The sequence below is a fragment of the Lissotriton vulgaris genome, chromosome 3_1 (assembly GCF_964263255.1).
Source record: "Lissotriton vulgaris chromosome 3_1, aLisVul1.2, whole genome shotgun sequence".
Lineage (NCBI taxonomy): Eukaryota > Metazoa > Chordata > Amphibia > Caudata > Salamandridae > Lissotriton > Lissotriton vulgaris.
This window is the reverse complement of record NC_141689.1, coordinates 1,849,272,283-1,849,284,347: the sequence shown is the minus strand read 5'-3', so window position 1 is coordinate 1,849,284,347 and position 12,065 is coordinate 1,849,272,283.

Genomic DNA, 12,065 nt, shown 5'->3' with positions numbered 1-12,065 from the left:
TTTGGAGCTCTTTGATTTCTCTCAGGGTCTTGGGTGACGTATTAATATTGCTCATTCACTTGTTTTGAGATTCTCTTTTTTTGTTCCCGTGTTTTAATTCTGAACTCTTCATTGGGGTCTTTATCTTTTTGCCATTAGATCGGTTGTCTATTCCACCTTTATTTGTCGTGTTAGATGCGCTATCTATGCTTTGTGTTCTTAGTATCATGTTTGTAGGATATATAGTTCGAGTGGTTCTAGATGACCTTTGTGTTGAAGTACTTTGGGGTATGGAAGGGGTAATCTTTTCCATTCTGTTCATTGGAGATGCTTTCTCATTGGGGGGAGGCATCGATTCTTCCTTCTGAAGAGGGCCTGTAATGTTATTCACATAACATATGGACATTTTTGTTCTCTCTGTATCATTCCCAAACGTCTGGCCTCCTGTTTCGATTGTGTCTCCTAGTTGCGTTGACTGTTGTGGTTCCTGAGGGTCTCTGGTTAGTGTGCTGTCCGAGGTCGATTCTTCCCTCTGATGAAGCTCTAGGTTGTTATTCGCATGTCGTGAGGACCATTCTGTTCTCTCTGTATCATTCCCAGACGACGTGTCTCCTGTTCCGATTGTGTGTCCTGGTGGCGTAGATTGTTCAGGTTCTTGAAGGTCTCTAGTTAGTATGCTGAATGTGGTGGTAGTGTCAGATGAGTCTAGAGTGTCATCTTGTGGACTCCAGTGTAGTTGCAAACTTGAGTTCTCTACACATCTTTTTAGGGTTGAGAACATGTTGTCGAATGTTTCCAATTCGTGGTTAGAAGCTTGTATCATTATTATTCCGTTCTTGAAGATAGTTATGCAAAGGTCCGCTCTGTAACTTGGTGACGCTGTGGTCATAAATTTTGTGCCATGTGGGATATTGGTTATGGTTTTATGCTGAGCATATTTGTAATGGCATTGCACCATTTAGCCGTTCTTCTGGTGAAGAATATCATGTCCATTTGTGGATTGGTGAGGAGTATTATTTGAAGTGCCCTCTCCTTAGTTGTTACTGTGAAGGGGGTTTAAGTACTCTCCCTATCTTGAATAGATTTGTTTTACTTTAGTATGCTTTTTGGCTTACTCTGAGTTGCCAGCTCAATGCTCCGGGTTCTTTCTTAGGTTAAAAAGTTATTTCAATATGGCCGCCAGTTTATCAGGCTATCTGTGAGCTGAGTGCCTTTCTATCTTTCTACTGTTTTGATTGTCCTCTTTCACTTGCATTTACTTGTTTCTGCCACAGTGCTGAGTGCTTTCCTCCCTTTCTATTGTTTTGATTGTCCTCTTTCACTTGCCTTTATTTCTTTCTGCCATTTTGGGTATTATTTCGTACTATGCTTCCTACAATGGAGCATCCTTGAACTTAATATGGCTGAAGGTCCAGTGCAGTAGAGGTTCTACATTGTGTGCAGTCTATCATAGTAACTATGAGGAGGGGACTGCTATGCACATTCATATCACTAAACGTTATCCGCGCTCGCCATTTTAAGGTAAGGCAGGCCGCTCCCAGCTCTTCTCCTCTCTGTCCCAAAAATCTACTGAGTTTCAGCCCTATCTGCACAACTCCTTACAATCTGGCATCAAGTCTCAAATACCAGCAATGGGGCCGTAGTGACCCACGCGGGTTGTCCTGCGTATATCAGTGATCTTCGCCTGGAGTCAGCTTGAAGTCCCAGAGACCTCACCGCCGCCGTCCAATCCTAACAGCGATGCCTACCGCTCAGTGGTTACCCGAGCTTGCGCGTCGGTCTGGCGATATGCCGCCTACCCTCCAGTACTCGGGCTTTTCATTTCAGCTTTTTAACACCGGTGTCCAGAGTTGGCCTGCAACTGTGCATCACACTTCTGAACTTTCGATAAGCGCACCCGCTTTGAGAACTACATCTACCGTGATGCTCCTGGGGTACACACGCTGGAATGGTGGAGTAGCGTGCGACCTATGAACTTTGTACTTAATTCGGCTCCCTTGAGCCTTGAGCTGACGAGCTCAGGTAACGCCCTACGCGCCCGGAGAGGTACCATACCTGATAACACTTTGGCAGCCTGCACAGCAACCCCTGAAACTCATCCTACACTCTGCTGATGACGGACAATTATCCAGAAACACCGGTGTCCAGAGTTGGCCTGCAACTGTGCATCACACTTCTGAACTTTCGATAAGCGCACCCGCTTTGAGAACTACATCTACCGTGATGCTCCTGGGGTACACACGCTGGAATGGTGGAGTAGCGTGCGACCTATGAACTTTGTACTTAATTCGGCTCCCTTGAGCCTTGAGCTGACGAGCTCAGGTAACGCCCTACGCGCCCGGAGAGGTACCATACCTGATAACACTTTGGCAGCCTGCACAGCAACCCCTGAAACTCATCCTACACTCTGCTGATGACGGACAATTATCCAGAAACACCGGTGTCCAGAGTTGGCCTGCAACTGTGCATCACACTTCTGAACTTTCGATAAGCGCACCCGCTTTGAGAACTACATCTAACGTGATGCTCCTGGGGTACACACGCTGGAATGGTGGAGTAGCGTGCGACCTATGAACTTTGTACTTAATTCGGCTCCCTTGAGCCTTGAGCTGACGAGCTCAGGTAACGCCCTACGCGCCCGGAGAGGTACCATACCTGATAACACTTTGGCAGCCTGCACAGCAACCCCTGAAACTCATCCTACACTCTGCTGATGACGGACAATTATCCAGAAACACCGGTGTCCAGAGTTGGCCTGCAACTGTGCATCACACTTCTGAACTTTCGATAAGCGCACCCGCTTTGAGAACTACATCTACCGTGATGCTCCTGGGGTACACACGCTGGAATGGTGGAGTAGCGTGCGACCTATGAACTTTGTACTTAATTCGGCTCCCTTGAGCCTTGAGCTGACGAGCTCAGGTAACGCCCTACGCGCCCGGAGAGGTACCATACCTGATAACACTTTGGCAGCCTGCACAGCAACCCCTGAAACTCATCCTACACTCTGCTGATGACGGACAATTATCCAGAAACACCGGTGTCCAGAGTTGGCCTGCAACTGTGCATCACACTTCTGAACTTTCGATAAGCGCACCCGCTTTGAGAACTACATCTACCGTGATGCTCCTGGGGTACACACGCTGGAATGGTGGAGTAGCGTGCGACCTATGAACTTTGGACCCACGCGGGTTGTCCTGCGTATATCAGTGATCTTCGCCTGGAGTCAGCTTGAAGTCCCAGAGACCTCACCGCCGCCGTCCAATCCTAACAGCGATGCCTACCGCTCAGTGGTTACCCGAGCTTGCGCGTCGGTCTGGCGATATGCTGCCTACCCTCCAGTACTCGGGCTTTTCATTTCAGCTTTTTAAATTTTGCCCGCACTAATTATATGTGGAGGCGTGATCACAGGGACGGCTCCGTACCAATAGGGGTACAATTACCTCCATGCCGCGCCGCAGGCGGAAGATCTGGTCCCTCATCTTCCGTGCTGTGCAAACTCCAGGCACTAGGTCCGTTTTGCTCAGTCAGCACACTCCACTGGGGTGGTCCAGGCAGTGTCATCTCGATACACATCCAGACCTTTCCTGGCAGCTCCCCTGCACTCCAAGGGCAATGCAGCTACTCTCCCACGATGTCTGCTGCGGTGTTCAATGCCGCGCCGTCTCTGAGAGCACAGATCCGCTTTCTGGCAGCTCCCATGCAGTCTCAGGGCAGCACAGCAATGCCATCCATTGCCCCATGTCCTCTGAAATTCTGACTGGTCGGGCCTTCCACAGGTTCGGTGATCGCTGGCTTGATGTGCGCACTGGTCAGGAACTGGCGAGGCAAGGTCCTGTCCGGTAAGCTCACTTTCCACTTCTTTTTTCTCTACTTTTTGTTTCCAACCAATTCAGGTGGACAGTGGTCCGTGTGTGGATGATTTGAGTAGGGCTGTCCCATATTTGGATTAGGTTTAGGTCTTCCAAGAAGAATTTAAGGTAATTGACTGCTGAGTTATTCATGTAATTCCAGTGGAGGTTAAAATGTCCCAGGAAGATCTGGGTGACATAAAGCTCTGCGTTAGTTCGGATAATTTTCATGATTTATTCTGTGAAGCGAAGATTGTCTCGTGGAGGGTGGTAGAGCATGTGAAATTTGCATACTTGCCGGTTGTTACATGCAACCTCGATTCAAAGGTATTTGCATGCCGACAGAGCAGCAGATTGTAATTGTTTGACAGATAGATTGTTACAATGTAGACAGGCGATGACTCTACCTTGTCCACTAGATCTGACCTAATAAATTTGTAGCTAAGAGGCACTGGTATGTCAAGGATAGGTGCAGATGAGTTGTTTAACCTTGTTTCATTCAGTATTAAGAGGTCTGGATTGTGTGCAAGGATGAGGGCAGCAATGTCAACTGTGTGTCTTACTGCTGATCTGCAGTGCAGAAGCATGCATTTAAGCTTTGGCTTGGTGTTAATTGTGGTAGAATGTGTGGTGGTTACTTGAGTGAGGTTGTTCGTATTTAAGAATCTGGTGTTTGCCCTAGGTTCTCTGAATGGGTCCATATGGATTGCTCGATTTGGCACATATTATCTGTGATAGCGGAGTATGTTGGATAATTTGAGGGTAGCAGGGAATGAATATCCTTGTCAGACAGTGGATCATTTAATCTGATAAGCTGAGAAGGGTCGTTAGGGTGGGGTGAAGTTTTCCATCTATGGTGCGGAGAAGCAGAGATTGGTGAGGTTCCAGTGGATGGGGGACGTGCTGAAAGCCTGGTGCAGTAGTTAGATGGATGTGAGTGGTTGTGGCTTTTCTTCATAGGCCAACTTAACCTCCGATTATCGGACAACTCTGAGGTGAGGTGTAAAAAGCTTCGAACGGATATCCACCTTGAGTTTTTGGAGGAAAAGTGTGATCTCATCAAGTCTGGATTCGAGTGAGCTGTGGGGTGGATTTCCAAGACTTGGGGCCAGTGGTTAGGAAGGAGGGTGAGTTTGGAGAGGAAGGCTAAGAAAAATACTGGCCTGGAAGAACCTGTAGAAGCGAGGTAGAATTGTGGTGTAAGTCAGGAGGTGAGAAGTGCAACACTTGGCTAAAAGGAAGCACTGGGGTCCTAGGAATCATGTGGCTAGCCCAGTTAGGGAGTTTAGATTCTGTGCGTGACATCGATTTGCTTTTAGGGAGAGTCTTAGGCACACTAGTAGTATCCACCATTGTTTGCATGGTGGTCAGGGGTATAGACGGGGTGATGTTGTGACTTATGGAGATTTGTAACTCTGAGCTAGCTGCTCTGGAGGAGGGGTGGGCGTATAGACTAGTTTGGTGAATACAAGAGAGGAACTCATTTCCACCTGGTGTAGTTGAAGAGTTGCTATTATGTATGATGATCCCTATGGAGGACAAAGGAAGGGAAAGGGTAGGGTCAAATAAGATGTCAAGGCTGTGAAAGTACACAATTTGAAGGTTTTGGGGTTTGCCTGAGGAGCTAGAGTGTCTTTGGGAGGGGGGAGGATTCAGTGCTAGTCGCTGTGTTCTTGATGATGCAAAAATATTGACAAAAATGTCCAGGTTGTGGTCTGATTATTGGATAAGGATAGTCTTGTTGTAAAGGGAGATGGTAGCTTCCGCTCTGTATACAGGTGAGGGGGCAACCGTAAGTCTAAGTCCATAAGGCGTTTTCCTAGATTTGGTGACTAAAGGGCAATCCTCCATTGAGCACACCTTTCGTAAGGAAGATAAGATCACTTATTGTACCACCTTTTTCCATGCAGAAGTAGGGATTTGAAACAAGCGTTTCTCTGTTCGATTGTAGGAATTTATGTTTGAAGTTTTGAATGCATTTTTTGTTTAGGTTAGGGGGTGTTTGATTATATACGAATTATGGCAGGATGATTCCAAATTCGTAAGGATAGATCTTGAGGATTTTGGATTCACATTAGATCTCATGACATCTGCTGCCCGAAAAACAGAAAGTGTAAATAGATGGGGTCAAGGATCCAGTTGATAATGAGAGCAGTAGCCTTTGTATTCCGTATACCTGCTAAAGGAGCATCTCTGAGGGGTGTGGCCATGCTGGCATTGTAGGAGTTCATAGGAGCATGCTATGTTCTGGGCAGGAAGGCAGCAGTAAGGTTCAAGGAGGGGAAACTTGGTAGGGCTTCTGAAGAACTGTACTAGTTATTCAGTGATTAAGGTTCCAATGTTATAGTGGCTGTTAAATACTTGTAAGGGAGGTGGAAAAAGTGGAATAGTGGAGGTTAAATACTTACAAATTTGTTTCTGAGATGGGGGATGTGAGGGTGCAGCTCAGGAAGAGTAGAGTCAGTGCGGTGAGGAGCACCCGACTGGGCCCAAATGTCCACCTCTAAAAGCACTCATATTCATCTTCGCCAACTTTCCAATTACACAATGATCAATTGTGAACCATTAGAATAAGAGGATAAACAGCTTCAGCCAGCATTAGGCATTTCTAATAATCATAGAGAGCATGGCATTTTGTTGACACAAGTAGTACATTTGGAAGTCATTATAACTCTGGAACACGCTCCCCACTTCCATGCGCAGTATAAAGACCTATCTGCTTTTCCATAAAGCTGTCAAAACATTCCTCTTCCCTCCATTGTAAGTTGCCTTCTGGCCACTAGCTCTGCAGTTTTCTGCTTTCAGCGCCGGGATGCCACTTTGCTGAGGCAGCCATGCGCTCTATAAGCTGTTATAACATAACATAACATAAAGAAAATGTATTCCAGTGCATTGGTTAGAGTGAAGCTGCCCTATCCAAGATGGCAGCTACTCTGGGAGGATAAACCTTCCTCCTTCTATTTCAATGGCACATTTTTAGATTCGGGGCAAAGAGGAGCAGCATGTATCTCTTCTTTTTCTACTGAGTGCCTGAAGTGGAAGCACAAAATAGGTGCTGAATGCTGAGAATAACAAAATGGGTGCCGATTCCTGGGGACTGAAAAATTGAAGTCTGGTGGGTGCCCCCAGCAGACTGTGTATATTCAGGAGTGGCAGGATGATTCTTTCCTTGGCAACCCAGCACAATTGCAATGATCACATCGGCAGAAGCTGGAGCCGTGTTTAGGGCTCCAAAGCATGTGACATCGCACCTAGGAAACAGTGAACAGCTGGACCTCCAGCCCCCTTCTTTCTACGCTGACTAATCAACATCAGAGACCAGTCCCAGGTCCAGGTTCAGCAGCCATCTTTGAGAAACGTGGGAGGCAAGAGGCTAGTGCGCCAACCCTCCATCCTTGCACAGACTCTCTGGTGACCGGTTCCAGAGCCCCGAACCGCGTGACCAAGAATTTGGAAGGGAGGTACCCACCTCCTGATGGGTCACCATACTGCTCTTCGAAACTATGATGGAGGTGGGGCCCGCAGCTCGGGAGAGTGAAATGGCGGCGGCACTCGGCAGCAGGAAGCAGGGAGCCTCCACCCTGCTGGCACGAGGTAAGTGTTGGAGTGTTTGGTGTTAGGCCCTGACCTAGGATATCCAGATGGACCTTAATGCAGGAGGACTCTTAGGTCTCAGCGTTGAATCACCAGTCACATCAGATATGAAAGGTGCCGCAGTTCAGATGCTGGAGCTAGCAGCCCCAGTAGCCAGAGACCCTGAGGCACAAGTCGCCGATGGAATCTAAGGGTAACATGTGTGACCAAGCATCCAGCTTAATCCACTCCTCTGTGTCTGCTACTCAGCTGAAGGATGGACTAGCTGTCGTCCCTGCTCCTTCGAGTAGGGCAGAATGGCGATTGGGAGGAAGATTGGCTGTACAATTGGAAATGATTTCTAAGCCATTTCAGCCCATAAGGCCAGTTTCTCTCTCACTCTATTGTGCTACTGGGGAGGATGCTCAAATAGCTCACTCTGCAAGGGTTACACTAAACTGTGCTGCCTGGATTGAGCCCCCTTTGTAGTCCTGGCCTGGATGTGCTGTGCGGTCTCGAGGAGGAGAAGGACAATGGTAGCTGAGGTGTAGGTGAGTTTGTTTAGAGCTGGTGCAATGCTGATCATGGAGAAAGCTGTGGAAAGACACCAATGGAGAGGCTTTTTAACTGAATTTCAGATTTGTGTAGTGAGTTCAGAAGGACTCGGGTCAAAGAGATCTGTGTATTTGTAGATTGGTCCATAGGGTGACCTGTAAACACAGGGACACATCTCTGGGTCTCATAAATAGACCACAAGGTTAAGAGTGATACCAGAACCTGTATTGCTAGGTCCCCTTGGGATCTTTGGCTCTCAGGCTGGGCCCTTCCATTACAGGTCCACCTGCTCCTGTAATCAGCATGTTAGCTTGATAGGATTTTTTAGGGCAGGAATGCTAGGTTCCATTTGGATCTTTACTGTGCAGAGTGGTCCTTCCCACTATAGTGTCTTACCACCTGCATCATTTATCAGGGTTCAGATACTCAGAACCCTTGGTCTTAACTCTATCGATCCATCTCATCGACAACATTTTTTATAGCATTGATAGCCTGGTCTGGCTTTTGCTTACCTTGTATGCTCAGGAGCCCCACACCACACTACCATCCATTTGCAATGACCCTCAAGGCACAGATAGGTAGGTTTTGTAGGGACATTACTTGTTCAGATCTGATCACTCCTCTATTGAACCATTTTGGCAACATCCATTTCTTAAGCCCAAACAGGCATTTTCCACAAGGCTCGTTTTTGACTGGATGAACGTCTTGCCACTACGTCATCCCTACCACAGTGATTGCTGGAACCTGTATTAATAGGTGCCATGCAGCTGTTTGCTGCCCAGAGTTGGCAATTGGTCCTTCTCTATTTCCATACAACAGATTAACAGAAGCACAGCTAATACAGTGAGCATCCAACAATTTAAAAATAGATCTTTTTATTAGCATTTTTTGTTACGTATAAACAATGACACAACTTGAACAGCAGTACATTACTAACAGACCAGCCAATCAAAAATATAATAGTGACCATGTAGATATCACAGCAGTATTACACCTTCACAGCACATTGAATATAGTACAAATTAATAGTGTGCTCCATTATCTGCATACATTATATGTCTCTGCAAAGAAAAAACATAAGAAGGAAAATAAAATATACCTCATATTTACTGTGGCAGGAAATTCCTGCTATTATGTCCTGCTGATTAAACAATAGCCCGGGCATCCAACATTTCAATGTATTGGCAACTTGTCTTCTATTTCCATGAACCACATGAAAGCGAAAGTAGAACTAGTACTCTCTCTTCTTGCTAATATGCATGCTGCTGACCCACCAGGCTGACTATAAAAGTGAGGGGTGGGCCACTGGCAGGGAGAGTCAAAGTCCCCAGTAAGGCCTGCCAGCCAGTTTTTAGGAAAGGCACTTCAGTTTATTTACAAATTAGGTTCTGACAGACCAGACCCTGCAAACTGTACTATCACTTAATGCACCCATGGGTAACAGTACGGTTTGCACTTTCAAAGGAGCACTGATGCAGCTCTAGTGCCACAGCCTAATATCCTGTTTGGAATCTTTTAAGTATTTTATCTCAATTAAATAGTGGAAATAAGGCCTTAAGCTGTTAAGGAAGTAGAGATGGTGGTGCAGCTATAGAAACAGGGCCTCATTTATGAAAAGTGACGCACTGCTGCGTGAAAACAGCGATGCGTCACTTTTCATTGTGCCCTACTTGCGACATGCGGGATGCGTCATATGTACCATATGACGCATCATGTCCCAAGGAGTTACAGATATGTCAGTATTTCTGATGTATCTGTAGGAGCAAAAATGACGCATTGTTGGAGTGTGTCACAAAAAAGTGATGCAACTCTAGTAATGGCAAGTCCCATGTGAAATGTACCTGCATCAGTCTTATGCCTGCATTGACACATTTGTGTCCTAGAAGTGGTGCATTGAAATCTTATAGTTTTCACTGCGTCACTTCTACAAGGCTTTCTTGCGCTGTTCGCCCCCCCTGCCAATATATTATACCTGGTGCATGCATAATGTGGTGCAGGAGTTTACAAAATGACACATCTATGCTTTGTTGATTTTAGAGCTGCTTTCGATCAAGTTATTAGAGGCATTTTGTGGAACAAGCTAACGCAGTGGGGCCTGCCAGATAGAATATTTAAACCGATTATGGCATCATACTTGTATACATGGATGCAGGTAAAAATAGCTGATGGGACGGGGCTCTCAAGGAAAATCTACATGAAGGAGGGACTCATGCAAGGGTGCGTCGTACCGCCTCATTTGTTTAATCTATTTATGGCGGATTTGTCACCAAGGCTTGACAAAGTCTATTTGCATTCTCCTAATTTGGGAACTCTACGGATTACTCATTTAGCATATGCTGATAAACATAGTCCTGGCAAGCCATACAAGGATCGGCCTTCAAAGAGCAATAGATGAGCTAGGGAACTTCGCCAGGAAGAATTTGTTGGAAATAAAGATCGCAAAAACAAAGGCTATGATTATAAGTCGAGCCATCCAAAAATTAAAGTCATTTAAATTTGGTAATTCAAACCTTGAAGTAGTGAATAGCTACAAATATCTAGGGATATATCTGGATAATCGATTAACTTTCCGAATACAAAATAAGGCTATACAAAACATGGGAAATTGACTTTTTCATTCTGCTCTATCTCAAAATGTCTAAATGGTCCCTCCCTAACCCCATTACTATCGATTATGAAGGCAAAACTTCTACCTAACCTTGTATACAGAAGCAAAGTCCAGTGTGGGAAAGATGCTGGGGTTTTGGATAGGCTCCACACGTGAGCATACAAAAGGTTTTTTCACTTCTGCATAATGCCTCCCCAGCGCAGGTTTGTTTAGAATTCGGATTACAACAGCAACAGCTTCATAGAAGATATGTCAAAGAAAGAGCCTGGTATAAAATTTGGCGAGACTGAGAAAAGAAAATCAATAATGCGCTTTGCAACGCGTTACAAGGTGATCTGCAGTACACCTACTCTGTATATCTTCAATCCTCACTACAACTCACTAACATGGTAGATCTTTGGCAGAAGAACCTTTCTTACTCCACTTTCCAGCAAATATTGAAGTAGGGAGCAAAGCAACATTCATTATTTGAGGACAAGGCCACCTTGAACAGACGGGCACACGCATGGATGGTCCTGCAGTCCTATGTAAAACTGCAACCTGCGGCATATTTGGATCAGCCGTTTTCTTACTACCTAAAGTCTACAATTACAGCAATACGTTTTGGTAAATTGCCATCAAATGAAAACCAGCCAAGTTGGAAATATCAGGGCCCAAAATCATGTTGTCTCTGTGGAGCTCCAAAGCAGGATTTTATTCACCTAGTCTGTATCTGCCTAGCATTAGGTGAGGATCAATGGAAATTGTTGAGGGGGTCATTCAATACAAGAGGTGTCCGCTCCTGCAGAACTGCAATAATAAAATGCCCTGACCCGGAAGATCCACAACTCAACTGTCGCTTGATCAAATTCCTAATTAAGCACAAGGAAAGATCAAATTAAGACTACTGGCCAGGCAAAATGGTTTTATGATGTACCATTAGAGACTAGGCTAAGGAGACCACTCAACGCCAGAGGTATCTACTCTTGCGGAACTGTTATATCAAAATGCCCTGGCAGGGAAGATCCTAGCCTAGCCGCGGCCTTACTAACCTCATAATCCAGCAAGAGGAACTCCCAAAATAAGGCTAGAGGTCTGATAAAATTGTTGTATGAAGTAAAACTTGAGACTATGTTTTAAAAATGAGGCAATTTTATCAAATGCTTTGTTAAATTACACGGGGAAAAAGTGCAAATTTTATGATTAGAAATAGGTTCCCCTTTTAGAGAACAAAAAATGAAACAGTTTTTTATGGATACTTTTTTATGTTGCTATGTTTAAATTGTTGTGGTCTTAATTAACTGAACAATAAAATGAGTTAATATTATTATAAGTGATGCATCTACCTAGATGCGTCACTTTGTAAATATGACACAACATGGCTCATGTTTTCCTCCATTCATGATTTGTCATTCCGACCTAAGGCATATGAAAACGTTTACAGAAAACTTAAAATGCCATGTTGTTTGCAGATAGGCCATGAATCCATCAAGCATGAAGACTGTGAATTCTTACATGAG